Below are 6,000 nucleotides of genomic sequence, written 5' to 3' on the forward strand. Positions count from 1 at the left end.
TGCTTTTCCCGCAAGCCTTATAGTGGTAGCCAGTAGTACGAGATATACATCTCAGGAGCATATAGGCAAAGATTATCATGCACCTATAACCTGGAGTCTATGCACCTAATATACACACTATATGGACAAAAGTATTGGGACACACCTCTTAATCATTGAATTCAGGTGTTTCATTCAGTCCGATTCCCACAGTGTATAAAATCCAGCACTAGCCATGCAGTCGCCTTTACAAATATTTGTGATTGAATAGGTCATTGTAAAGAGATCACTGAATTCCAGCGTGGTCCTGTAATAGGACGCCACCATTGTAACAAGTCAGTTCCTGAAATTTCTTCCCTCCTAGATATTCCACCATCAACTATGAGTGATATTATTGTAAAGTGGAAGAGGAACCGCAGCAACTCAGCCACGAAACTCTAAAGCGGGGGATCATAGTGCTGAGGCGCATAGTGCAAAAAAGTCACCAACGCTCTGCTGACTCAATAACTGGAGAGTCCAAACCTCCTCTGGTATTGACATCGGCACAAAAACTGTGCTCCGGGAGCTTCATGGCATGGGGGCTGAGCAGCGGCATGCCAGCCTATCATCACCAAGCACAATGCCAAGCGTCGGATGGAGTGGTGTAAAGCAGCCGCCACTGGACTCTGGAGGAGTGAAAACGAGTTCTGTGGAGTGAGGAATCACGTGTCTCTATCTGGAGTCTGATGGACGAGTCTGGGTTTGGTGAATCCCAGGAGAACGTTTCCTGCCTGACTGTATTGTGCCAGCTGTACAGTTTGGTGTAGGAGGGGTAATGCTATGGGGGTGTTTTTCACGGTCGGCTTCGGCCCCTTAGTTCCAGTGAAGGGAAATTTTCATGCTTCAGCATAACAAGAAATATTGGACAATTGTAGCTTCCAACTTTTTGGGAAGAGTGTGGGGTTCGTCTCTTTTCTGTTCCAGCATGACTGCACCCCAGTGCACAAGGTCCATAAAGACATGGTTTGTTGGTTGGGGGAGTTTGGTGTGGTAGAACTTGACTGGCTGCACAGACCTAACCTCAACCCCATCCAGCACATTTGGGATGAACTAGAACGGAGAGTGCGATCCAGACCCTCTCCCCCAACATCAGTGTCTGACATTACAAATGATCTTATAGATGAATGGGCAAGACTTCCCACAGACATTTAAAAATCTTGTAGAAAGTCGTCCCAGAAGAGTGGAAGATGTTTTGTCTGCACAGAGGGGATCTGCTCCATATTAATGTCTATGGATTTAGAATGGGATGTCCTAAAAGCTCTTGTTAGTGTAATGTGTAGGTGTCCCGATACTTTTGGCCACATAAAGTATATCTATTTATCATACAGTAATTTGTATTATACAAATGTACAATAAAGCAAAAATATACCTGGGTCCTTTGTACATGACAGAGGTAGCTGCTTTGTAGATAGGACCATTAGAAATGTAAGTAAACTAGATGGGACTTCGTCTCTCCCACAGTAAATGGGCACCAATATGGGCAGCGATATGGGCAGCGATATGCGGCCTTTATTAGACTGTGATCTGAGCAGATGGGATATAATACAAAGCTTAAAAAATGCTTATTCTCTGTCTTATTTTATAGGCCTGTTGTGATATAAATTGAAGAATTGCAGAATTGGCAGGGAGCCCTGTGCCAAGGGAAAGTCTTCAGGGGCATCTGAATTTATGTGAGTATGTCTGGACACCAGTAATGAACTGATCATAAAAAACAACTTGTTTCTAGAGTGCATTCTGCATTCAATTTAGCAGCTTAGGAAACCTTTAGCTTCATGTTGATTAACGATTTTTAACACTATTTGTTGACCTACAAATGTAAATTTCAGTTTCGAATGAAGGTTTATGAGTTCTCTGTGGCTTTCCATGCTACGGCTGGCTCAGTTCTCTTGCATTTAATAGGACTATAAAATAAAGGAGCCGAGATATTTCGTTGTACACACCTGCAGCAACAGCTCCCGGAACGTAATTTTCCCTTCTGTTTCCTGGAAGACTTTGTTTGGACACCTGCGTGTAACCCTTTCCAGATGAGAACGTGCCTCTCCCCCGTCCCATCCCACCACCCAAGACGAAGAATAATAACACAGATTTTTGGAAGCTGCTCTATCATAAGGATTGGTTCCAATGAGTTTGTTGTGTAATTTAAGCCACTGTCAATCCTCCGACGAGCCTCGCGATGGTCCTACAACTTGGACTTCTTTTTTATATGGCGTCCAAAAATCCCCTTGGCACATGGTAGGAAAGAATTATAAGGATGTGTGTGTTCTGTGAAAAGCACTTAGGAGAACATCCGTATGTCTCTGGAAAGCAATAAACTTGCCTAGCCCCATCCTCACATAACGTACCACGCTTTCACCGCAGCCAAGGATTCTGGGAAAACGCATGCAAATGCATACTTATAGCAACAATTTATTCTAGGCTGTATCATACATTAGAAGTAGATTGCTCGGTAATTCTTGTTGATATCAGAGGAATGAAGGCAACAATAAAATGAATCAACCTCTCAGGGATTCTGGTCTAGTAATGCATTGTCTATGGTTCGAGCACATTTAAAGGAAAACTGCCATAAGTGTTATATAAAAATTCATTTAGATTTAGAAAGTTGTCCACATTTTTGTAATAAATTATTAAATCTTGATTATCTGTCGGTCCTCTACTCTATTGGCGTCATGACAGTAATACCCGATTTTTTTCTTTAACAGTTCAGATTTGTCAAAGGAATTTTGTATGGGTATAAATCACCATCCACATCAATGTTCACATAGTAACTGGCTTGAAGAGAAGCATTTGTATGTATATTTGTGGACATTGATGTAAATGGTTTTTAAGATCCACAGAAAAACCCAGATGAAAAGGCTGAATTGCCAAAATGTAAGACAGGAATTGGAAATGTTGTCATGGGAACACTAGAAAATAGAAGCTCCTGTTGCCTCGAAGAAGACAATGGTGAATCCCTGAAAGGTCACCAGTGAGATAAGTGCAAGCTTGATGTAGGGCTTTATAGCTCTGGTCAAAAGCTGAAATTTCAGATTATCATTTTAAAATAATCTATTGGTGGAATGATCCAATATTCAGTACCACATGAGCGCTCTAAGCACATCTCAAAGGCCTTGGCCTAACTAAGTACAACTGCCCATGATGACTGTGACTCCCTCTTCTCACCGATGGAGGTTAGGTTACTGTTCAAATGAACCCACTAACTTCTGCTTGTTAAAGGCATTGTCAAGTTTAGAAAACCCATTGTATATACACTTTAAGGAAATTCTTATAAAAGGGGGGTTTAACTGTTCAGGGCCGTCATCTCTTGGCCGGAGTGAGTGGAGAGCAGTTACAAAGAGCGTCTCCCACTCTGGAGGACCTGTCCTGTCCTGCATTACACAGACAATCCATTCATATATATGGAAACTATGTAATGCTTAACTTCTCCTGTGGTGGCGCTGCAGGGATATTGAACACTTACTACCAGATTTCCCCACAGATAACAGTTGATCACTGGTGGTCCGAGCACAGGGACACTTTGTAATCAGCTTATTGTCAAGGGACCCTTCCAATAAGTACTACAAAGTGGGAAACCCGTTTAATGTATAAGGCCTAACATTTTCTAGGTATGAATACTTTTGCATTCTTACTTATTTTTTGCTGATATTTTCCTGCATGTTAACTATACTTCCAGAATGGAGCGCAGCATCTGTATTTTTCTCTACAGTCACTAACTCAACGTTTTGTACCAGTAATGTAGAGCAGTACAGTATCTAGTAAAGCCCCTATTACACCGGACAATTTCGTCGATCGGCGCTCGTTTGCTCCTGTCACAAGGAGCTGTGGATGGGGACGAACGGTTGTTACCCCGATCGCTCATCCCCATATATTATTATCATGTCGGCAGCGCGTCTCCCTGTTTACACAGGGAGATGTGCTGCCGACAACGATAAAATTTTACTTTTTTAAAATTATACGATCAGCAAATGATTGGGCGTTTGCTCGTTCATCTGCTGTTTACATAGGGCAATTATCAGCAACAAGCGTTCTATGAAGGCTAGTGTGCTCGGTAATTGCCCAGTGTAAAAGGGCCTTTACTTCAAACTCCAAACAACTTGTCCATGCATTTCACTACCAGCACAACACTGCCAGGTTACTATCTATCCACTCTTGGATCTACAGATCCCTTGTGGCTCTCCTTCCGGCTCTCCTTCCATCTTATTGTACTACCTTATGGATCTCCTTTCTTTTTTGCTTTCCTCTTCCATCTGATTGGCTGTCACAATTCAAATTCTTCTTACAGATTCCCTTGAGTAGGCAAAATCTTGCTCTGTAGACCTTTCGATTTACTAATATTTCGCTGTATTATTGATCTGGACGTATGGTCATTATTGGAGATGTAACCATGTAACTATGAAATTGCATATATTCTTAGGCAAACTTACAAAAATGTCTCTTTTAGAAGCGCCTTACACAACACATAGAGGGAATATCATGGTGGCATTTGCAAGTGTAAAACTAAGTAGAAGTATTGGGAAGAAAAAGCCTACAGGAGCACTTCGTGATCAATTTCTACAAAGGTACAAAATCATCGATCCTTCATCTCCAACGTCAGGGAAGTAAAATACATTTAAAGTTCTCGGCATGACTCCGAATATTTGTAAGTGTTTTGTTTTCTCAGCTATTGAATGAACTATTTAGCTTCCTCTTTATAAACTGTAAGTAATAAATCCTGGCACATAACAGACAATCAGATAGAACTGTATCAATAACAGGTCTTCAGGAAGGAGATGGGAAGAACGGTAACACCCGCATGGCAAATATATATACAGATGTAGCAGAGCTCATTTTGTCATGTCATTCCATAAGACTGCAGGTAAACCGGGATGGAGCTGACTTTGATATGCAAACATTATAATGAACATGTATGACGATTAGAATGGTATGTGACACATACATTGCAACTCTTTAGTGCTGACACGTCAAACACTTTTTTATGAACAGATGCAACTTGTCAAGTGTTTGGCTGCAAATATGTGGACAGTTTTCCCTTTAATGTGACAGAAGCTTCATTTTTTGCCTAGTATTGTAAGATTTTATTATGTATTTTATTTATTTCCCATAATTTACATGGCGATAACAAACTCTTCAGCATTATACATAGAATGAAGCCAATCACCTGGGTTCCTATCTCTGGAAGGGGTCATTGCACTAATACTAGATTTGTATATGGGGACTTCATTTTGGGACAGTGGTTGATGCTACTTTCACAGTCACATTGACACAAACTGCACCACAATAGGTGATCACTGTCATTCTCCAGACCTAAAATTTTATTTGTGCTTTACCCTTACAAATCCTGCACCTCCCTGACATTGTGTTCCGAGGTTGAATCCTGTCTGACTTGCCTGCCAAACTTTTCCTTCCGACCTCAACCACCTTGGAGGATGTCCAGTTCCCCTTTGGACTATCTTTCCAAATTAATTGGAACCAAATAAGGAAAGAGGAGCAAGAATAGCCAATTCACAAACCAGGAAGAATCAAAATGTCCATCAGATAGGACTGGTCCACCATCCTAAGTAGAAAGGAACAAGGTGTCAGCATGCCATCAAGTGGTCTTTTATTGGGACAAACATAGTCTCCCAGTTATATTTTGGCTCCAACTGAGTTGGAGAAAGCCTCCAGTTGGAGCTGAGTGTCGGTCTGTGGCCCAAAAAAAAAAGAATACTTGATGGCATGCGGGTCTGTTATAATCCCTCCATTAGTGTATTGGTAATATCTCCCACTCCGATTTCTGCCTTCCAGATTGTTTGCCCAACTATGATGTTGTTCATCTTCCTAAATTATTTCTGTGTTCCGTAAGGAAATTTTATTGTGGTTGTATTACGTAAAATGGTGTGTCTATTCACTTAAGAATAAGTCACATTTTTGGAATTATGGCACCAAGGTAGAACCACTGCAAGCAAATTCTCTGATCATTACCACCATAGAAACATGGTTACATCG

General features: G+C 41.2%; 1 long non-coding RNA gene across 2 annotated transcripts in view; it reads left to right on the top strand.

Annotated features, from left to right (window-relative positions):
* Positions 1-2,579, top strand: part of LOC142660518 (uncharacterized) — a 93,701-nt gene extending 91,122 nt beyond the window's left edge. For both annotated transcript variants that reach the window (XR_012850501.1, XR_012850502.1), the window contains exons 2-3: positions 1,604-1,688; positions 2,008-2,579. This is a non-coding gene — a long non-coding RNA (uncharacterized LOC142660518). The remainder of the gene's footprint in view (positions 1-1,603; positions 1,689-2,007) is intronic.
* Positions 2,580-6,000: the final 3,421 nt, after the last annotated feature.

This window comes from Rhinoderma darwinii, chromosome 9 (assembly GCF_050947455.1).
Source record: "Rhinoderma darwinii isolate aRhiDar2 chromosome 9, aRhiDar2.hap1, whole genome shotgun sequence".
Classification (NCBI taxonomy): domain Eukaryota; kingdom Metazoa; phylum Chordata; class Amphibia; order Anura; family Rhinodermatidae; genus Rhinoderma; species Rhinoderma darwinii.